Source organism: Rhinoderma darwinii, chromosome 2 (assembly GCF_050947455.1).
Source record: "Rhinoderma darwinii isolate aRhiDar2 chromosome 2, aRhiDar2.hap1, whole genome shotgun sequence".
Classification (NCBI taxonomy): domain Eukaryota; kingdom Metazoa; phylum Chordata; class Amphibia; order Anura; family Rhinodermatidae; genus Rhinoderma; species Rhinoderma darwinii.
Window position 1 is genome coordinate 260,968,795 of NC_134688.1, and position 24,214 is coordinate 260,993,008.

General features: G+C 44.9%; 1 protein-coding gene across 2 annotated transcripts in view; it reads right to left on the reverse strand.

Moving 5' to 3' along the window:
- The window catches only part of CYP4F22 (cytochrome P450 family 4 subfamily F member 22), a 94,763-nt gene extending 77,300 nt beyond the window's left edge, over nucleotides 1-17,463 (reverse strand). For both annotated transcript variants that reach the window (XM_075853206.1, XM_075853205.1), the window contains exon 1: nucleotides 17,394-17,463. The gene's annotated coding sequence lies outside the window, so the exon portion shown is untranslated. The remainder of the gene's footprint in view (nucleotides 1-17,393) is intronic.
- Between the last annotated feature and the right edge of the window lie 6,751 nt (nucleotides 17,464-24,214).

The following is a 24,214-nucleotide window of genomic DNA, read 5'->3' on the forward strand; positions in this document are numbered from 1 at the left end:
ACTCCGTGAGCAACAATAGAGGTGAACGAGCCGAGTCAAACCAGGAATGTACGAGGTAAAAAACGCAGAGCAGGAGAGTAGTCAGTAAGCCGGGGTCAGTATGAAGCAAGGTCAAATAGCTAGGAGCTGCAGCAAGGCCAGGAAACCACACGAGAAGAATCACAAGCAAAGGAGGAACAGGAAAGGCAGGTATAAATAGACAGAGGGCGGGAGCTAGCTCCGTCTGGCCAGGCTGCGATAGGCTCTCCCACTCCTAAGCCTGCCATCCTGAGTGGTGGAAGATGGAGTCAGTCTCAGAGACATAGAACCAGGTGCAGACTGATTACCCATGGGCGTATACACAGAAGTTGTGCCTGGCAGATCCTTTACAGATATATCAATAAGCAATCCCCTGATCAGATCGCCTCAAGATGCCTCCTACCTCCCTGCAGTGCCATAGTTGTGTATCCATTTTCCCCATTGTTTATCATGTTTGTGTATTGCCCCGCGTTTCAGATATATCCGATGTTCCAACGACACTGTGTGTTTAACATATCCTACAAGTTCAGACACCTCCGGGGGATCCACGTTCAGCCAATATTTTGCTATCAATTTCCTAGCGTGATACAATACCTTTTTAATGGACAGTAATTCAGCCCCATCTCCTCCCTCTTCCGCCATACAACCCAATATAAAGATCTTAGGTTCTAACGGGAAATCTCTCCCATATACTCTCGCTACCATGCCTCTAACCTCCTTCCAGTAGTCATTCAGCATCGGACAGCCCCAGAACATATGCTTTATGTCTGCCCCATCAAACGAACACCTGGGACACTCCTTCGTTGGTCTGAGCCACATTTGCCATAACACCTTAGGCGTCCTATACACCCTATGTAGGAGAAAAAGTTGTGACCTCCTGTGCGCTACATTAATGGAAAGCATTTTGGACGATTCAAGTATCTCCTCCCACTCGTCTTCTGTTATAGTCCCCACAACCTCTTCCCATTTGCGTCTGATCTCCCCAGCGGATCTCCAAGGAATTTGGAAAGTAATGTACCATATATCACAGAGATAATCCCTTTAGTGTCCTTTGCCCCCAATACCTGTTCCATCACTCCCATAGTGGAGCAGCTCAAGTCCACCGACCTACCCTGGGCCTGTGCTGCGTGACATAACTGGAGGTATTGGTAGAACATCCGGTGTGGGAGTCCAAACTCCTCCTGCAATTGTGAGAACAATTTGAGACTTCTTCCCTCATATAGCTGGTATACATATCTGACCCCTGCTTGTTCCCATTCCTGAAAACCGTCCAAGATACTAAATTCCCATAGGTATGGATTGTCCCATAGAGGCATATAGTTGGAGCACCCTGTAACGCCCAATATTTTCTTGCATTCCCACCAGACCCTATGTATCAATAGCAAAGTCGGTTTCCCTGTCGCCTCCCTCCGCAATTTATGAGACTCCATGGCCTCTAGTATATCCGTGCACTGACTCAAATAATACACCAGTTTCCCACTAGAGTCCCACTCTTCCCTGTTCTTCCAACCTTTAAAGTGTTGCAATTGGGCTGCTAGATAATATACCCATGCATTTGGAATAGCTAAACCTCCCTGGTCTGTTGGTTTGTAATTTTTCCAATTTGATCCTGGGGATCCCCCTTTTCAACACTAAGTCCCTAAACAAATTATGTATTCTCCTGAACCAGTACTTAGGCAACCACACTGGGGCATTATGCACCACATAAAGAACCTGAGGCATCAGAATCATTTTAATCAGTTTTGCTCTTCCTAGCGCTGAAAGTGGTAGCCCAAACCATATTCTAGTCTTATCTTTTAGTTTGTCCAATAATGGTTTCACATTCAGCGCGATAAAATCCTGCACCCTCGCCGAGACCGTAATCCCCAGATATTTGAACTCCTTAACACAAGGTACATCAATTCCCCCCACCACCAGTGGCGCATCTAATGACTTAAGTGGCAACAATGCCGACTTGTTCCAGTTAATTTGCAACCCCGAAAATCTACCAAACCGTTCCAATATGGTCATTATCACCGGCAGTGATCGGTCTATCTCTCCCAGGAATAGTAAAATATCATCTGCATATAGTGCTATGCGCTCCTCCAGATCCCCACATCGAAACCCTTCTATACCCGGATGCTGCCTTACTACGTTTGCCAGAGGTTCGATCGCTAGAGCGAATAGTAGCGGGGAAAGTGGACATCCCTGACGCGTCCCCCTCCCTAGCCTAAAAGAGTCCGACATCCTTCCATTGGCTCTGATTCTAGCTACCGGTTCCTTATACAACAATTTTACCCATGTTATAAAATTTCTCCCAAAACCAAACCACTCCAAAACAGCCCACAAGTACCCCCACTCCACACTGTCAAACGCCTTAGCAGCGTCTAAGGACAGCACTGCTCTACAGCATCTGTCTGCAAATTCAAGAATAATCTTCGTAGATTAACCGCTGTAGATCTTGATGGCATGAATCCCGACTGATCCGGGCCCACTACTTTAGTCACCACTCTTGTCAACCTGTTAGTCAGAACCTTTGCCAAAATTTTAACATCAGCGGGCAGCAGGGATATTGGTCTATAAGAATCAGGCTGTGTCCGATCTTTCCCATCTTTGGGAATAACTACTATTGCTGCTTCATACATAGTCCGCGGCAGTCGCCCCCTGGTAAAACTATCTTGGAACACCTCCAATAACTCTGGCAGAAGCTCCCCCCCATATGTTTTGTACATCTCGGTAGGTATACCATCCATCCCTGGAGCCTTTTCATTTGCCATAGAACTCACCGCTTCCTGTAGTTCCTCCAAAGTAATTGACTCCTCCAGCCACTCTCTCTCCTCCTCCCCCAGAGTAACCCACGTCATTTCTGCTAAATAGTCTGTCAGAAGATCTTCCGGATAATCTACCCTAGTGTGATACAGCTCAGTGTAAAAGGATTTCAACACACCCAGTATATCCCCTGTTTCTCCAACCAGTGTCCCTTCTTTATCCTGCAATTAGTGGATGAACGCACCTTCCCGCTGAGGCCTAGCCATATTTGCCAACAATCTGCCCGTCATTTCTCCCTCCTCATAATATTTTTGTTGCAAAAACAACCTTTTATTAGCTGCTTGTTCCAGCTGATGTTCCTTTAGTAGTTTTTGGGCGACCTTCCACTGGGTCAACGTTTCTGCTGTATTATTGGTGATATGGTTCTCCTCGGTTAACGTCACCCTTCCTATCAGATGTTCACCCACCTGTCGTGATTTATTCTTTATGGTCGTGATTTCCCGAATATACACCCCCCTTATATTTGCTTTCATAGCATATCCCATAGGATATCCATAGGAACCGTACCTTTATTAAACTCAAAGTATTCCTGCAGGCTCGTATTTATTATCTCCTCCCCCACCAGGTGTATCCAGAACGGATTTAGCCTCCAGTGCATTCTTAGCCCCCCCATCTGCGGACTAGTTCGGACCTTCAGTATCATCGGGGAGTGATCAGACAGTGACCGTGGCAGATATTCCACCCCCTCCACACACTCAATCCCTAACCCGTTACTAAACATCAAATCTATTCGGGATAACGATCCATATGTAGATGACACACAAGAATATTGCGTAGTAGAGGGCCACTTTGCCCGCCAAATATCCGTATACCCAACCTCCATCATGTACTTCCCAAACCGCGTCAGAGCAGCCTCTCCTACCCCCCCCCCCCTTTTGGAAATTTATCGCACCTTTTGTCCATTATGTTATTGAAATCCCCCATTAGTATAGTCGGAACCATAGGCCAACTAGCCAACCTCTCCAACACTTCTCTTATTGGAACCACAGAGTATGGGGGAGGTACATACAGTACCACAATTATACATTCCCAATTAAACAGTTTACAATGTACCCCTACATATCTGCCCTCTCCATCTCTAAAGGAAGCCAAACAGCAAAAAGGTACATCCCTATGAACCAGGAGACTAACCCCCCTCGAGTATGTGGAATAAAAGGAGTGGAAACTGTGCCTAATCCAAACCCTATGTGCCTGTTGCACAGCATCAGTGGTAAGATGCGTTTCCTGTAGTCCCATCACACCAGCAGACTGCCCTTTCAGGAAATCGAATATAGCTCGCCGTTTTGTTGCCTCCCCCATACCTCTCACATTCCAGGACAAAATATTTACCCTACCCCCCATCTAGCCATTTCTTTTATCTGACAGTGGCAATTACCGTTGAATCCAGTGCTAATCAGAGCGTACTGCATTTCAAACTCCCTCCAAAACATTTTCCTCCCTCCACCCACCTCCCTAACCCACCCAACTTTCCATAAACTTACCCTCCAAAGAGGGCCCGGGCTGGTGAAGAAACCTCCACCAATGTGACCATTCAGCTTCCCATTCACATTGCAGAAACACATCTCTTCCCACAATATAAACCTAAGAACCACAAACCTCCCGCCACCTTACCACAATAGACAGATAGCATTTCTGTGACTCAAATAACTGATGCTTCAATTAAACTGACATCTCTGTCTCCCCCTCCCACCATTAGAGACATATAGACTGCAGCCCCACATTAGAACAACAAATAAATGCAGAAAACAGTGCCTTATTCCCCTGTGTGGCACATCCTCCTCCTTTTTTAAGCAGAGTCCCCACTTCAGCCATCCATCTGATGATCACACCGCAGCTTCCTCTCGATCCTGACGAAGGCGATCCTCGTGACTATCCAGCCATCTTAGCGCATCTTTTGAGTTCTCAAAGAATTGTACGGATCCCAGCGCCGCAACACGAAGCTTCGCCGGGTACAGCATTGAATACTGAACACGCAGGTTCCTCAGTCGTCTTTTAATGTCCAGAAATTGCATCCTTCTTTTCTGAATCTCTGCAGAAAAATCCGGGTAAAATGACACTTTCACACCATTCACCCGTATATCTTGCTTTTCCCGGGCCTGCCGAAGAATTAAATCTCTGTCTTTATAATGAAGCAACTTTACCAACACAGGTCTTGGCGGCCGTCCAGGTGGGCCAGGGCGAGTGGGTACTCTATGGGCTCTTTCCACCGCAAACAGTGGGGTCAGCGACTCCTTGCCAAACACCTCCAATAGCCATTTTTCAAAATAGGAATCCGGGTTGGACCCTTCCACTTTTTCAGGTATTCCCACCATCCTCACATTATTGCGACGTAGACGATTCTCCAGATCATCAGTTTTAGATAAAAGATAAGTAACATCCACAGCTACCGCATTTACATCCCTCCTCATGGGCAGCATTCTGTCTTCCAACTCGCTGACCCGGCCTTCCACCGCTGTTGTACGCTCCGACACTTTCTGCAGATCGTGGCGTATGATGGAGATATCCTCCTTAATTCCGCCCATCTGGCAGGTAAGTTTAGCTAGCGTGGCATTACACAGGCTTACCGCCGAAAAGACATCTGCCAGCGTGGGCCCAGGCTTATTCAAGCTATGCGAGCCTCGATCCGGCCCTCCTCCTGAGCTGCCTGCAGCATCTTCTCCATTCTCCTCCTCCTCTGACTCCATCTGTGCCCGCAGCGATTCATATCTAGACCCTGAGCGGCCTGCCTGCTCTTTCCCTCCATCTGACATCTCTCCATCAGCATCATCCTTCATTGGTATCTTTCTCGCAAAGCGCTCCAGCCGGGATGCCGCCGCCCCTCTCAAATCCTTGCTCTCTGCAAACATGCACGTGTCGGCGCCATCTTGCACTCCCAGCTCACCGTCCTCTGCCGCCTTAGATTTTCTGGAATGGGTCATTACAGCCTCCAAATGATCCAGAATCGTGTCCCCAGGTTCTCCTCCTTCTCCCCTCTCTTCACAGGTATGTCTCCGTTAGGAGAGCTCAGCCACAGGATGTGTATCAGGATATCGGCAGCGGGAGCTCCGGTTCCTGCGTCCGCTCACATATGCCGCTAAGCCACGCCCCCTATGCAGGATTTTGATGTAGCCAGTGCAAGGGGGACTCCCGCCGGGTAGAGGTCCCCAGTTTCGGTTCACACCATGTCAGAAGTAGGAGCCAAACGCCATTGTGCAATAAACGAGTGTGCTTCCTGCCCACCTTGCACCTTTACAAGCTGTCAGACAATCTCAGACATTTGCTCTCAAGAAAAAAATATCAACTTCCAAAGATATTCAAATTGGATCCCTAACATCCCCTGAATTGCAGTAATAAAATCACTACTCTGACTGGATGCTATGGGCAGCCCTTTGTTTTCCATGAAAGTCTAACTCCACAGTTGACCATCATGTGACTTGGATTTGGTAAGGGAGTGTCATTTTATGTTCAAAGGGGTTGCCCGCTTTTTGAAATGCATTTTTATTTGAAATCTGTGATGCTGTTATCTGTGGGGGAACCCAGCAGCAAGCGCTCAGTTTCCTGAATGCGACAGGAGGGAATATGAAACATTACAGTGTTACATTGAAATAAATGGGCTGTCCCTGTAATGCATGGACATCCTGGAAGTGAAACATACTTTGTAGCCACTCTCTATAATTGATGAGGGGCCTGTATAGGGGACCCACCTTTATTAAAGGGTTTGTCCAGGCTGGGGACTGTTTTTTGTTTTTTTTACTGTTGACCTATCCACAGGATACAATGTAAGTAGATTTCTGCTTCCGGCACCGACTCTGCATAGCTTCTAGCACCCGGAGGCAGCCAAAAGAGTCTGGGTGTCACACTCTAACTGATCATATACTGATGACCTATCCACAAGATAGATCATCAGTATAAAAAACAGCCCCCCAACTGGACAACCCCTTTAACTCAGATTTCCTTAATATGGTATTTGAAAAACCACAAGTTTAGGTCAAAAAAGTTATAGAAGTTTATGAAGAATTTGACTTCTTTAACCCCTTCCCGCACCTTGACGTAACTGAACGTCCAGGCAAGCAGTTAGTTAGCGCACCTTGACGTGCAGTCACGTCTGGACCTCTAACAGTTAACTGCCGAGCGGCGCTACACCGCATCGCCGATTAAACGTGCAGGGTGTAAGCCCTGCTCTTCCTGTTGCCGATCAGCTGTCCCTTCGCTGCTGATTTTGGCAATTAACCCCTTAAATGCAGCGGTCAATTGTGATTGCCGCATTTAGGGGGTTTGTAGCACATCGGCAGCCCCCGCAATGCAATTTCGGGGGCTGACTATGGCTGGTAGCCTCCGGCTGGTCCTCAGAGTCTTACGTCACAGTAAGGGTATGTTCATACGCACTATTTACGGACGTAATTCAGGCGTTTTACGCCTGAAATTACGGCCGAAAATACTGCTTGAAGGCGTCGGCAAACATCTGCCCATTCATTTGAATGGCTTTTACGATGTACTGTGCAGACGGTCATTTTTTTTACGTAAAAAAGATGCCCGTGTCAAAGAAGTGCATGTCACTTCTTGGGCCGTAATTGGAGCCGTTTTCCATTGACTCCATAGAAAAAAAGCTCCAATTACGTCCGTAATGGACGCTGTGAAAAACGCCTGCACATGCCATTACGTCTGAAATCAGGAGCTGTTTTCGCCTGAAAACAGCTCCGTAATTTCAGCCGTAACGGACGTGCACGTGTGAACATACAGTTACAGTTAGAATACATTACACTACATAGGTAGTGTAATGTATTCTAGCAGCAATAAGTGCTGCAAGTCTTCAAGTCCCCTAGTGGGACAAAAAAAAAAAAAAAAAGTTTAAAAAAAGTTTAAAATGTCTTATAAAAAAGTGTAAAAATAAAAGTTCTAAGTTACAAAAACAAAAAATACTTTTTTTTCCCTATAATAAAAGTATTTTATTATAGGAAAAAATGAAAACGTAAAAAAAAGTACACTTTGGTATCACCGCGTTCGTAACGACCCACACTATAATATTACTTTTCTGGCACTGTGAACACTGCAAAAAAGATTTTTTGGTCGCCACCCCTCCCAAAATATAGAATAAAAAGTGATACAAAATGTACATGTACCCCAAAATAGAACCAATAAATGCTACAACCCATCCTGCAAAAAACAAGCCCTGATACAGCTTTTTTGACTGAAAAATAAAGTTATGGCTCTCAGAATATGGTGACACAAAAAAATGTATTTTCTCTTAAAAAGTAATTTTATTGCGCAAAACACTGCAAAACACAAAAAAAAACTATATACATATGGTATCATCATAACCGTATCAACCTGCGGAATAAAGTAAAATTGTCATTTATAGCCGAAAGTGAACGTCGTGAAAAAAAACAATAAAAAACATTTTCAGAATTTATGTTTTTTTTAAATCTATGGGAGGCATTTTCGGGCGGTTTTTGATGAGTTTTGCGGAGCGGTTTCCACGCCCAAAAAATCTGTGTGAACAGGACCTTAGAAAAACTTAAAGGAAGTGTATTTCTACACTACACTAGTCCGTGATGTAATTGGTTGTTAAAGACATATTTGCTTTGTATATCTTTCTCACGGTGGAAAAGATGCTATAGCAAGCAAAACTTTTAATGGAATTGAAAAAAATAAATAAAAATTAATTTTCTGTCTAGGAATGTGAACTTTTACATAGTTTTATACAGGATTGGTAGATATTATTGGGATAACTTGAACTTTAAGTATTGTAAAGATTTCTATATCTGATAACAGACATACAAGTCCTTAACCTTTTAACTACAGACAAGAAAATAGGTTTATTGATGACCGTAATTAAGAACTTGCTCACCTTTTATTCTCATCTCTTCAAGTAAACAAAATGGAAAAGTAAATGCATAAGACAAGGGATACACTAGCAATGTTATAGAAGAAAATGCACCCTATAGTATCATAATACAATATTGCGTGCAGCTGTAACCTACAAGTTGGGGGTTACCCTAAGGCCTCATTTACACGAGCGTATTATACGCGCGTGCGACGCGCGTGCTTTTCACGCGTGTCGTACGCACCTATAATAGTCTATGGGGCTGTTTAGACGATGCGTGAATTTTGCGCAGCGTGAGTGCGTTGCGTAAAACTCACGACATGTTCTATATTCTTGCGTTTTTCACGCAACACGCACCCATTGACTTCAATGGGTGCGTGAAAACAACGCATGCCACACTGACGGTCCTGCGTTGCATGCGCGAAAATCACGCAAGAGCTGTCAAACTCCTGAATGTAAACAGAAAAGCACCACGTGCTTTTCTGGTTACAAACATCCAAACGGAGTGTCAAATTAGAGATGAGCGCACCGAACTTCACCGGGTTCGGCAAAACTCGTTTTGACCGAAACCGGTAAAAAATGTTCGGGTACGCGACGTCAGGAGACAGTCTCTGTCCACGGTGCTGAAAGCGTTAAACTGGTTCAGCACCATGGACAGTGACTTCCGCTCCGAAAATCCATGAACCTGTAAAAAAAAAAAGACGTTCTGACTTACCGATAACTCCGGTCCGACCTCCCGGGATGACAGTTAAGTCCAAGTGACAGCTGCAGCCAATCACAGGCCAAGCACAGGCTGCAGCCAATCACAGGCTGCAGCGGTCTCATGGACTGCGGCGTCATCCTGGGAGGTGGGGCCGGATGACGAGAGAGGGACGCGTCACCAAGGCAACGGCCGGGAGACCGGACTGGAGGAAGCAGGCAGTTCATGGTAAGTTTGAACATCTTTTTTTATTCACAGGTTGGTGTATATTGTGATCGGCATTCACTGTCGAGGGTGCTGAAAGAGTTACTGCCGATCAGTTAGCTCTTTCAGCACCTTGGACAGTGACGGGCGTCGACTAGCCTCATCTCTATGATGGCGGCTGCGCGAAAATCACGCAGCCGCGCATCATACACGGATGACACACGGAGCTGCCAAGTGCCTTTTGCGCGCGCAAAACGCAGCGTTTTTTGCGCGCGCAAAACGCACACGCTCGTGTAAATGAGGCCTAAGGCTGGGTTCACACGACCTATTTTCAGACGTAAACGAGGCGTATTATGCCTCGTTTTACGTCTGAAAATACGGCTACAAAACGTCGGCAAACATCTGCCCATTCATTTGAATGGGTTTGCCAACGTACTGTGCAGACAACCTGTCATTTACGCGTCGTCGTTTGACAGCTGTCAAACGACGACGCGTAAAAATACAGCCTCGTCAAAAGAAGTGCAGGACACTTCTTTCAGACGTAATTTGAGCCGTTCTTCATTGAACTCAATGAAGCACAGCTCAAAATTTACGACTGTCAGAGACGCCTCGCAAAATGCGAGGAGGAGCATTTACGTCTGAAACGAGGCAGCTGTTTTCTCCTGAAAACAGTCTGTCATTTCAGCCGTAAAAGCCTCTCACCGTGTGCACATACCCTAAGGGTTAAGTGTATATTGATGCGGTATGGTCAAATCACAGTTTATTACCGCGTTTTTTTTCAGTGTGTTAATTATGTAACGATCTGACGCATCATTACCACAAGTGTGAATTACTCTAGGGTATGTTCACACACAGTGTTTTCAGGTGTATTTTGGGGCATTTACGCCTGAAAAAACAGAAGCTGAACGCCTACAAACACCTGCCCATTGAAATCAATGGGAAAAACAGCATTTAATTTATACGAGGCGTCTTTTTAGGCCGCTGTTTTAAAAAACGGAGCGTAAAAAGACGCTCCGTAGAAAGAAGTAGCATGTCACTTCTTGAGGCGTTTTTTGGAGCTCATTTTCCATTGAACACTATGAAAAACGCCTCAAAAAACGCCTCAAAAGAAGCCAGAAAAGGCTGTGTTCACACAGAGTTTTTTGCAGGAGGAAAATTCCTCCTGCAAAAACTGCTCGAGACGGTTTTTGCACAGTGGTCAGTGGTTCGACAAAAACTCCTCAAAACACTGATCGAGGTGTTTTTTTTTCCCCGTTTCTGACTGATTAAAATGGGGTTTTGGAGGCGGAAACCGCCTCAAGATAGGTCATGTCACTACACTTTACCGCAACGCGGTTTTTCCGCTTGCGGTAAAAAAACTCGTCCACCTCCCATTGAAATCAATGGGAGGCATTTTCGGGCGGTTTTTGACGAGTTTTGCGGAACGGTTTCCGCGTCAAAAAAACTCGTCAAAAAGCTCCAAATTAAAAGAAGCTTCATTTTCACCTTCAAAAACGCATGAAAATCAGAGGCTGTTTTCTCTGAAAACAGCTCCGTATATTCAGATGTTTTTTAGTAAGCGTTTGAACATACCCTAAGGCTGGGTTCACACGACCTAATTTCAGACGTAAACGAGGCGTATTATGCCTCGTTTTACGTCTGAAAATACAGCTACAATACGTCGGCAAACATCTGCCCATTCAGTTGAATGGGTTTGCCGACGTACTGTGCAGACAACCTGTCATTTACGCGTCGTCGTTTGACAGCTGTCAAACGACGACGCGTAAAAATACAGCCTCGTCAAAAGAAGTGCAGGGCACTTCTTTCAGACGTAATTTGAGCCGTACTTCATTGAACTCAATGAAGCACAGCTCAAAATTTACGAGCGTCAGAGAAGCCTCGCAAAATGCGAGGAGGTGCATTTACGTCTGAAACGAGGCAGCTGTTTTCTCCTGAAAACAGTCTGTCATTTCAGACGTAAAAGCCTCTCACCATGTGCACATACCCTAAGGCTGGGTTCACACGTGGCGGAATTTCACTTAAATTCCGCTGCGGACACTCCGCAGCGTTAATCCGCAGCGGAGCCGTTTCTGCATTGACTTCCACTTCTATTTAGAAGTGTTCGTTTAGACGATGCGTAACATTCCGCTGCGGAGCATAGGCTGCGGAGCGGAATTTGGTGTCCGCAGCATGCTCTGTCTGTTGCAGAGCAGTGGCGGACTCATGGCGGAATTTCTCCATTGACTTCAATGGAGATTCTAAGTTCCGCAATGAAGTCCGCAGCTGTCATGCACATGTTATGTGTGCTGCGGATACGTCTTGCTTTTTTGCCATGACATTTCTTCATTCTGGCTGGACCTATGTATTTCTAGGTCTACAGCCAGACTGAGGAAGTCAATGGGGCTCCCGTAATGACGGGAGCGTTGCTAGGAGACGTCTGTAAATAGTCACTGTCCAGGGTGCTGAAAGAGTTAAGCGATCGGCAGTAACTGTTTCTGCACCCTGGACAGTGACTACCGATCACAATATACAGCAACCTGTAAAAAAATATAAGTTCATACTTACCGAGAACTCCCTGCTTCTGTCTCCAGTCCGGCCTCCCAGGATGACGTTTCAGTCTAAGTGATGGCTGCAGCCAATCACAGGCCAAGCACAGGCTGCAGCGGTCACATGGACTGGCGCGTCATCCAGGGAGGTCGGGCTGGATGCCGAAAGAGGGACGCGTCACCAAGACAACGGCCGGTAAGTATGAAATTCGTTTACTTTCACTAGGGAAAGTGCTGTCCCTTCTCTCTATCCTGCACTGATAGGGAGAAGGGAAGCACTTTTCCCGCAGTCCGCAGCAGCTAGTCCGCATCAATTTACTGCACATTTTGTGCAGATCCGCAGCAGAATCTGCAACGCAGATTCTGTGCGGCATTGATGCGGACAGTTGCGGAGGAAATCCGCCACGTGTGGTCATGCCCTAAGGGCGTATTTAGACGAACGTGATATACGTCCGTGCAGCACGCGTGATTTTCACGCGCCACGCACAGACTTATGTTAGTCTATGGGGCCGTGCACAGTCCGTGATTTTCACGCAGCGTAAGTCCACTGTGTAAAACTCACGACATGTCCTATATTTGTGCATTGTTCGCGCATCACGCACCCATTGAAGTCAATGGGTGCGTGAAAATCACGCGCACCACACGGAAGCACTTCCGTGTGACGTACGTGATTCGCGCAACAGCAGTAAAAAGTATGAATGAAAACAAAAAAGCACCACGTGCTTTTCTGTTTACAAACATACAAACAGAGTGTCATAATGATGGCGGCTGCGCGAAAATCACGCAGCTACGCATCATATGCTGATGACACATGGAGCTAAGTACCTTTTGCGCGTGCAAAACGGCTCGTTTTCTGCACGCGCAAAACGCACACGCTCGTGTAAATCCGGCCTTAGTGTATTTTCACACGCAGTGTTTTCAGACGTAATTCGGGCGTTTTATGCCTCGAATTACGCCTGAAAAAACGGCTCCATTACGACTACAAACATCTGCCCATTGCTTGCAATGGGTTTTACGGTGTTTTGTTTCCACGAGGTGTCATTTTACGTGTCACTGTCAAAATACGGCGCGTAAAAAGACACCCGCGAAAAAGAAGTGCATGTCACTTCTTGGGACGTTTTTGGAGTCGTTTTTCATGGACTCGAAAAACAGCTCCAATAACGGCCGTACAATACGCAGCGTAAAACGCGAGTTGTTACAAAAACATCTGAAAATCAGGAGCTGTTTTCGCCTGAAAACAGCTTCGTATTTTCAGACGTATTTTACGTTTGCGTGTGAACATACCCTAAAAAAGCAGCATATTTATCCTCGCCACATCTCATTATTTCCTATGGGAGCACAAAAACAATTAAAGGGAACCTGTCACCAGCATTTCACCTATTGAACTTTACTTCTCCCTCACTGGCCGCTGCTATAAAAAGTTCATTGCCGTTATCCCCGCTCCTAAACTCCTCCTCCGACTGTAAATATCGGTCTGCAAACGTTTTGCGCCTTTTATCGTAATTATGCGGTGTCCCTTTGTGCGCACACCCCAGAAGAGGACATCAGTGCATAAGCGCGGGATTTTGTGTGCTGGGGGAAGGCGAGGAGCTGTCAATCAAAAGTAAGAAGGTGAGGTAAACTCGGAAAGACTTGAGGAATGAAGATTTGACTCTTTCCAAATGAAGATCTGACTCTTTTCTGCTCATTAGCATACGGTGTGGGAACACTAAAAAGCTAAATACTAAAGCTACAGAGCCGACTAAGAAGACAATTATAGGTTATATAGAAATGATTTTTCACCCACTACCACCAGGTATAGTCGGTTTAATAGGTGAAATGCTGGTGACAGGTTCCCTTTAAGGCAAAAAACCACATTGCAGTTTCAACCGAATCTGCAGCGCAGCGGAATCCCAGTTTCACCGATATATTGGAATCGTGTCCACCCTAAGGCCTCGTTCACACAGTTTTTTGCAGGAAGAAAATTCGGCCTCAAAATTCCGTTTTGGATTTTGACACAGATTTTGTCCTTCCTGCACGTCGTTTGCCGCGTTTTTCGCCCGCGGCCATTGAGTGCTACGGGCAAAAAACTCAGCGAAATACGCTTTCTCTACCTCCCATTGATGTCAATGGGAGGTCAGAGGCGTAAACGCGCGAAGATAGAAGGGACATGCCCGCCTCGCGGGAGAAAACTGCCCCCGCCTCCCACCGAAATCAATGGGAGGAATTTTCGGCCGGTTTTTGACGAGTTTTGCGGAGCGTTTTTAGCTCCAAAAAGCTCGTAAAAATACTCCGTGTGAACAGGCCCTAAGGGTATGTTCACACAAAAACGTCTCAAAATATGTTGCTGTTTTAAAAGGAAAACAGCTCCTGATTTTCAGACGTTTTTGGAGCTTTTGTCGATAGAGTCAATGAAAAACGCCTCCAAAAACGTCCCAGGAAGTGACCTGTACTTCTTTTTCGCAGCCGTTTTTTTCTTCACGTGTAAAAAACGGCGCGAAAAACGCTCCGTCGGAACAGAACGCCGTTTTTGTCATTTAAATCAATGGGCAGATGTTTGGAGGCGTTCTGCTTCCGATTTTTCAGCTGTTTTTTCGGGCGTTTACGGCCCGAAAAACGGCCGAAAATAGGCCGTGTGAACATACCCTAATAGGCAAATACATTAAATAAAATTTAGCTGAACCTGGTGTACAATGAAGGAAAGAAGAACCCAAATAAAAAGGATCATATGTCACCTTCCAAAAGCCATAATGTTTTTTTATTTCTTTGGCTTTACGGCCGTATGAGGGGTTGTTTTTTCGGGACAAGTTGACATTTTTTTTACGCCACCATTTATTGTACCCTATTGTATTTATTTTGTGGTGTGAAATGGGGAAAAAAAAACACCATTATTTCTTGGGTTTCGTTTTTACGGCGTTCGCTGTGCAGTAAAAACCATAGGTTGACTTTACTCTGTGGGTAAATACGATTATGTCGATACCCAATTTATATACTTTTTTTTTAGTTTCACTACTTTTACAAAGAAAACTTGACCAAGGGTTTGTTCACACGCCAAACAAAAAACAGCTGTAAAATACGGAGCCGTTTTCAACGGAAAACAGCCTCTAATTTTCAGCCGTTTTTTAAGCATCAAACGATTTTTGATGCGTTTTTCGCGGCCGTTTTTGGAGTTGTATTTCTATTGAAAAATGAAAAACGGCTCAAGAAGTGACATGCGCTTCTTTTTACAGGGCATTTTTTACGCACCGTTTTTTCAAACGTAAAAAAATGCACCGTAAGAGCAAAGCGCCGTTTTTCACATTAAAATCAAAGGGCGGATGTTTGGAGGTGTTCACCTTCCGTTTTTTCAGGCGTCTACGCCCGAAAAATGGCTGAAAATAAGCCATGTGAACATACCCTTACGCCTCATGCGTGTGTGCTGTGTTTTCACAAACCCGATTCACCCGCTAAAGTGAATGGGACCGTGAAAACTATTGGGTGCCACTTGGATGCCATCAAAAACAGCCCGAGTGGCACAACGGTCGTGTGCAAGAGACCTTATCGTTAAAAAAAAAAAAACTTTTTTTGTGTCACCATATTCTGAGAGCCATAACTTTTTTTACTTTTCAGTCGATTGAGTGGTGTGAGGGCTTGTATTTAGTGGGGCGGCCTCTAGTTTTCAGGGGTACACAATATTTTTCTCTAAAATTTTATTCCATTTTTTTGTAGGAGAGGAAGTGACCAAAAAACAGCAATTCTGGCATTTGAAATAATTTTTTTCTATGCGTTTACCGTGCATGTTTAATGGTATGATATTGTAATAGTTCAGACTTTTACGGACGCGTCAATACCAATTATGTTTATTTATTTATTTTTTTAACATTCATTGGGGGGAGGGAAAGGTTTTTCTTTTAAACTTTAATATTTTTTTGTACATAAAAAGAAAATCTTTAACTGATATATTTTTACTTTTTTTTTTTATTAGTGCCCTTAGGGGACTTGAACCAGTGATCGTTAGATCGCTTGCAGAATATACTGAAATACTAATGTATCGGTATATCGCGTTTCTGACAGGCTCCTATTGAGTCTGCACAAAGATGGGAGTCCTCGGAAGCCTTCATTAGGCTCCCAGGCTGCCGTGACAACCATCGGCAACCTGCCATCGTGTCACAGTAGGGACGTCCCCTCTTTTTAATGGTTTAGATGCTGTGGTCGCTATTGACCGCGGTATCTAAGGTGTTAAACTAGTCAGAGTAATCTCCTATACCGCCTGTTAACTTGACGGGTCTTAAACAGTTGACACCCGCTTAGAATGGGGTGGGCTCAACTGCAGCGGTCACATGGAATGAAACGTCAACCCAGGAGGGCGGGTTAAAGAACAGCGGAGGGACGCATCGCCATTACTACATAAGTATTTAACCGATTTCCAGAGTGGATACGCTGTGTGCTTTTATACAGCGTATTCGCCCTGTGTGAACATAACCTTATCGTGTTTAACGCAAGAACACCACAGCAGACTGTGCAATACTCGCCATACAAAATACTAGAGCTCTTGATGGAAACTGAAAAATGTCAAATAACGGACCCATGTTTCACATCTGTATTATGAACATATTTGATCTGTTTGTATGTAAAATACAGTATGGGAGAGAATACTGATGGCAATACAGATTAAAAACAACATAGAACACAACCCAAAATGTTGACACAATACTGACATAAATAGGGAACTAAATACAGGAAATATTTTTCATCTTTTGTGCCCGTATTGAATTTAAGCATGTGTGGGCGCACACACAGAGCCCGATGTTATGGGCGATGTGGTCACATATGCTGAAATCATATATTTTACCTGCGGCAGTACTTTTTACATCTACCTCAACAGGTTTAAAAAAAAGTCAAGAAAAGTAGCGTGACTAGAGTAATATAATAATAATGAACCATTTTTTAATGCAAAATATTGGGGTATATATATATATATATATATATATATATATATATATATATATATATGTACATCAGCTATGGAGAGGGGTAAGGAAGAAAAGTGTCTAACATGCCAAGAGATTTGTGCCAAATTTATCATGAAAGGTGTGGCATGTTGAGAAATTTGGCACAATTTGAGGCATTCTGAGGTAAATTCAGGAGTCCTAAGACACTTTTGATAAATCTCCTCCTTACTCATGAAAGCCGCAGACTCTCACGACATGCTGGGAATTGTAGTTTCACAACAATCAGAGCCACCGGTTATAGACCATACATCAAAATACATACTAATACAGTAGCTTATAGACACAATGCATTGTTCTTACAGCAAATATCACAAATATGTGTGTGATCAGCCGATCATTTGTAACCAGAGAAATGAGGGCATTACCTGTCACTGGGCAGAATAGCAGGCAATGCTACAGTACAAACTTCAGCAAGCTTACACTTCCTGGAGTCACAGGCTTGTACTCTGAGCATGCTCGTCTCAGGCCAATAGATATTTGTAGTAGAAGGGCTGGTGTACGAGTGTTCTCTGTGTTCTGTCGCCACCACGTGGTTAAATGCTGGAACTCCATGCCTAACCTTAATGGGTAACTAAACGTTCAACAAACTTCTGACATGTTATATTGACATGTCAGAAGTTTTGATAGGTGGGGGTCCGAGCACTAAGACCCCTCACCAATCGCTAAAACGAAGCCGCAGAATTGTTCGTGTGAGCGCTGAGCCTCTTCATTTCTGTTTGGCTCTTTCCCGAAAGCCGATGTAGCGAAGTACGGGCTCATAGACTTTCTATCAGACCCAGTGGTGTACCTAAAGTCTTGCTGAAGCTGATGGGTCGGTGTCTCCCGCCAATCAGCTGTTTTGAAGGGGGTGCAGAGCTTGTACGATCGCTGATTCCCCTTCATTCCGGTCACTTTCTCACACTGTGAATCGCCGACACGGACGTGTCAGCAATTCACAGTGTGAGCAAGTAAGGGAAATTAAGGGGAAGCAGCGCTCGTATTGTGGTTTGCATAGATGCATGGTCCAACAGACAGCATCACACATTGGTATAGATAGGGGCCCTATGTGTGATATTGTTTGTTGTATCCTGTATCTAAGCCTACCACATGTTAGGCTTAGATAAAGGGCCCAAGCAGACAGCAATCTTATACAGAATAAGATTACTGTCTGCCGGGGTCCTGTATCTAAGCCTGCTTTGTGGTAAGCTTAGATACATGGTTCAACAGACCGTGTCAGACATGGGCCCAGTATCTAAGCCCATGTTTGATGCTGTCTGTCTCTTCGATGCAGCGGATGTCCAGAACACCATCCAGCGTAGTCACGTTATGCGCGGCGCACAGCGTCATGACGCAAGAAGACGTTAGGACATCCGCTGCGCTCAGGAAGGAGGGTAAGTATGTATCGTTACTATAGTAACAGGGGCCCGTGTATTTTATGACATAGGCCCCAGTTAATATAGTACATTTCTGTAGTGGTGCAGGGGCCAAAGATCCGGGGCTTGCTAGTGACGCCCCTGCTCAGGTTGCAGATGCAGTTGAATCTAATGCTGAAGTAAGGAACCGTCAGCTCCCAACTTCAGCATTCACTGTATGAAGTGACCATGAGTCGTTTGCGACGGACAGGAACGATGCAGTAACATCATCGCGCCTGTCTGCGCTGAGCCACTAATAGTACAGAGCAGGGCCGGACTGGGACTGAAATTCAGCCGTGGCATTTGATAGAACACAGGCCCACTTGCGATGTGGTGAATGTGAAATATGTTTGTCAGCGTGTAGGTTATGAGAAGGTTTGGATTGACTTGACTGCGACTGAGCTGCTCTGAGATGTAATACCAGATACAGCTACTACTATACTAAAACTACAAATCTGTGCCTGATAAACAATGAAGGCACCTTCAAACAGCTGATCGGCAGGGGTGCCAAGAGTCAGACCCCCACCGATCTGATATTGATGGCCTATCGTAAGAACAGGCCATCAATTTTAAAGTCCTGGATAACCATTTAAAAAACCAGAGTAATTTATTAAATCATAAATGATAAATTAATGCATCTAAACCACACCAAGAAGAACAATTACAAGCTTTTTTTGTCTGTTGCGGCTCTTTCATCAAATTTGAGCAAGTGTTTGCACAATTCTTCCATTGCTTGTGTCTGAAGCCCATTATCTCTTATGTCGGGGAAATTCCTAGGAGTTCCCCAGTCATGCAAAATAGACATAAAACATTGTATTGCCAAATGTAAGGACAAGATAGAGGGTTTTCTGCGTGGTTGTCAGCAGAGTCACCAGGCCAAATCCATGTCTGGTGCTATGCTCATGTACTGAATTTAGTGCTGGCAGATACCACAAAGGTGGTGATTCCAAGTGCATCACTATTTTTTATTTAATGAGTGATGTAGCTGGATTTATTCGGGGGTCATATCAACGCATGAATACATGGATTAATGTCAGTCAGGACCCTCACCATCTTAGTGTATCAATAATGAAGTCAATTCAGAAGGCGATGTGCAGAGAACTGCATCACTGACTTCTAACGAGTCCAGGAGTGCTGTAAGCCCCAAAGCATATATCCCCTCTCACACAAAAAAATTATCTATATACAGTTATTAAATCATACCATTATACCAGACGAAATATTACCGACATACGGTTACTGAATAATACCACCACAACATAACCATATAGTGACTGACTAATAACCCCATACTGTTACTGAACACAACTCACTATAATAAGACCAATATTACCAATAATAATACATTATAAGGACCAAATAATACCGCCACACCATAACCATATAGTTAATGAATACCACCACCATACTGTTACTGTATAAAACCGCCACATCATAACCACATAGTGACTGAATAATATCCCCACACTGTAACTGAATAATACCCCCATAATGTTTGCTGAATAATACCCCTATACTGTTACTGAATAATACCACCACACCATAACCACATAGTGACTGAATAATACCCCCATAGTGTTACTGAATAATACCTCCCCAGCATAACCACAGAGTGACTGAATAATACCCCCATACGGATACTGAATAATACCACCACACCATAACCACATAGTGACTGAATAATACCCCATAGTGTTACTGAATAATACCTCCCCAGCATAACCACATAGTGACTGAATAATACCCCCATACTGTTACTGAATAATACCTCCCCAGCATAACCACATAGTGACTGAATAATACCCCCATAATGTTACTGAATAATACCGCCACACCATAACCACATAGTGACTGAATAATACCCCCATAGTGTTACTCAATAATACCTCCCCAGCATAACCACATAGTGACTGAATAATACCCCTATACTGTTACTGAATAATACCACCACACCATAACCACATAGTGACTGAATAATACCCCCATACTGCTACTGAATTATACTGCCACACCATAACCACATAGTGACTGAATAATACCCCCATACTGTTACTGAATAATACCACAACAACATAACCACATAGTGACAGAATAATACCCCCATACTGTTACTGAATAATACCACCACACCATAACCACAGAGTAACTGAATAATACCCCCATACTATTACTTAATAATACCACCCCACCATAACCACATAGTAACTGAATAATACCCCTGTAATGTTACTGAATAATACCCCCATACTGTTACTGAATAAAAAACACTATACAAAGACCAATATTACCACCATGTAGTGACCATATAGTTGTCCAGTCCCTAAAAATTTATGGCATATCCTCAGGAAAGGCCATTAATAGCTGATTGGTTGAGGTCCCACTCCCGGGACCCCATGCCGATCAGCTGTTTTGAAGGGGAGGCAGCGCTTGTATGAGTGCTGCTTCCCCTTCATTTCTACTTGCTCTCTGTGAATCGCTGACATGGATGTAGCGGCGATTCACAGTATTGTAGCCTTCTCACATTGAAGCGAATGAGAGAAGGCGGATGTAATACTGTGAATCGCCGCTACATCCATGTCAGCGATTCACAGAGAGCAAGTATAAATGAAGGGGTAGCAGCACTTGTACGAGCACTGCAGCCCCTTCAAAAGCCCCTGAGGATAGGCCATCAATTTTTAGGGAATAGACAACTGCTTTAATGCAAACTGTGGGGGGAAACGTCAACTCCCAGCAGGTCCTGAAGTCCTACAGGTGTCTGGGCATGCTGGGAGTTATAGTTCCACATGGAGGGGGAGGGGATAACACAGTAATTTTTTTTGCATATTTACTTTCTTTACCTACTTGTGGAGTCTGGAGAGGACTAAGGATGGACACACTTTTCTATGAATATGCTAGACTGACTCATTTGTCAGCTCAGCTCCGTGTGAGCAGTAAATCCGCCGCTGCGCTGTAGACAAAAGGCTGGGAATACATGCTCACGCAGAGCAGCAAGAAGCTGCACTGTGATAGGGTTAGAGTATGGAGGAGGTGGGGCCAATTACAGAGGAGGCGGGACTTAGAACAGAGACAGAGAACTGAGGAGCCGTGTCAGTGGTGTAGGAGGAGGGGCCGGGACACTGCCGTGAAAAATAAATTTATGACAGCTAGCAACACTCGCTTGGCAGCAGGCTGCTTGCTTGGTGCAGAGGCTAGTGCACCACACATCAGAGCATCATGATGACAGGCTAGCGCTACTCAGTGAGAGGAAGAGGTGAGCAGGAAGCGGTCCACAGCATACACCGGCCGATCTGACATTTGCCAGAATTTCCAGATGGGCAGTCCGGCCCTGGTACAGTGTGGAGGAGCAGAGGGATCTCCTCCACTCGTCGAGGATTACCCGTGCACAGCGCTATTTTAAGTTCTAAGCCTGGGGAATCCATTGATGTCACTGTCCATATATGGACAGTGATGTCGGGCTTTCAACTATTGAGTGCCTGGCCAGAGCACGCTCCATGGCCAGGGACTCCTGTCTTGGGAAATCCCTTAAAGGGAACCTGTCACCAGCATTTCACCTATTAAACCATCAATACCTGGTGCTAGTGGGTGAAAAATAATTTCTATATAACCTATAATTATCTTCTTAGTCGGCTCTGTAGCTTTAGTATTCCGTTTTTTAGTGTTCCCACACTGTATGCTAATGAGCATAAAAGAGTCAAATCTTCATTTGAATAGTGTCAAATCTTCATCCCCCAAGTCTTTCCGAGTTTACCCCGCCTCCTTACTTTTGATTGACAGCTCCTCACCTTTCCCCAGCACACAAAATCCTGCGCTTGTGCATTGATGTCCTCTTCTGGTGTGTGCGCACAAAGGAACACTGGATTATTATGATAAAAGGCGCAAAATGTTTACAGACCATTAATTACACTCGGAGGAGGAGTTTAGGAGAGTCGATAACGTCAATAAACTTTTGATAGCAGCGGCCAGTGAGGGATAAGTAAAGTTCAATAGGTGAAATGCTGGTGACAGGTTCCCTTTAACGTCACTGTCCATATATGGAAACTGACGTCAGTGGCTCCTCCTGGAGTGAATTCCCTATCCAGAGCGCTTCCGAGGCTCTGGCCGGGGATTCCGGCATCTCAAAGCCCCTAACATCACTGTCCATATATATGGACAGCGACGTCAGGTGCTCCTCCTGGAGCAGAATCCCTGGCCAGAGCTTTGCCGACGCTCTGGCCGGGGATCCCGCTCCTGGAGGAATCTCTGACATCACTGTCCATATATGTGACATCAGGGGCTTCTCTAGGAGCGTAATCCCCGGCCAGAGCGTTTCCGACACTGTGGCCCCATGCACACGACCGTAAAATCGCCCGTAATTACGGTCCGTAATTCCATTTGTTTTTATGGCTGACAGACACCTTCCCGTATATTTACGGGAAGGTGTCTGAGTCGTAGAAACTTTCCGAAAAAAATTGGAGATATCCTATTTTTTTATTTTACGGACCGTGCTCCCATACTCTATAATGGGAGCACGACCCGTAAATTCAGATGTCTTGTGTGCAGCTTTTTTGGGGGGCTTATAAAAAACGCCATGAATTTCAGATTTTTTTGTATGGTGTTTTCTCGTAGTCACACAATTTTGCATACATTTTTTTTTTTCCAAGCGTTTTCTATAGTCTTCTCTGGGTGATGGCGCAGGAACGTCGTTGAATATACTTTACTGGGGATGTAAACCAATAGTTCTTATTCAGGGGCATAGCATGGGGCGTTTGTTTTATTCAGAGGGCACAGTGTCTGGCATTTTCTTTATTTAGGGGCACCGTATGAGCCATTTTTTAATTCAGTGGCATATTGAAGGGCATATTTTTTATTTATGGTGCACAGCGTGGGCATATTTTTATTCAGGGGCACAGTGTTGGCCATTTATTTTATTTTTATTTATTGATCATTCTTTTTATTCAGACTACTGTGTGGGCATTTTTAATTCACGGGCTCAGTATAAAGCATAAGCCCTTATGCACACGACACGGTTTCCCGGCCGTGTGACGGCCTGTTTGCATCCGTTTTGCATCCGTTCTGATTCCGTTCCGGGCCGTGTTGCAGTTTTTAACGGCCGATTTTGACCCATTTTGCATCCGTTTTTTTTCCCTGTCCGTTTTAAAATCTGATTAATTTCATTTGTAAATTTTTTCCACACACTTCCCTCTGTAAATAATGCCACATACTTCCCTTTGTAGGTACTGCCACAGCCCCCCTGTAAGTAGTGCCACACCTCACCCTGTAGGTAGTGCCACACAGCTCCCTATAGGTAATGCCACACAGCCCCCTGTAATGCCACACAGCCCCCTGTAGGTAGTGGCAAACAGCCCCCTGTAGGTAGTGGCACACAGCCCCCTGTAGGTGGTGGCACACAGCCCACTGTAGGTGGTGGCACACAGCCCACTGTAGGTAGTGGCACACAGCCCTCTTTAGGTAATGCCACACAGCCCCCTGTAGGTAATGCTACACATCCCCCCCTTAGGAAATGGCACACAGGCCCCTGCAGGTAGTTCTACACAGCACCCCCCCCCCCCCACATAGATGGCACCCACCCCTAACTGTCTGTAGATAGCTCCAGGAGAAGTCCCTGACTTTAGTGTTCAACATCGCCAGGGATTCCGCTTCATAAGTCGCTGATGTCACTGTGTCCATATATGGACACAGTGAAGTCAGGGACTTCTGCTGGAGCGGAATCCCCAATCCCCGGCCACAGCGTTGCCGAAGCTCCTACTTGACTGTAAACTTCTTGATGTGAAATTGGGCTTTTCTTCTGCGTATCA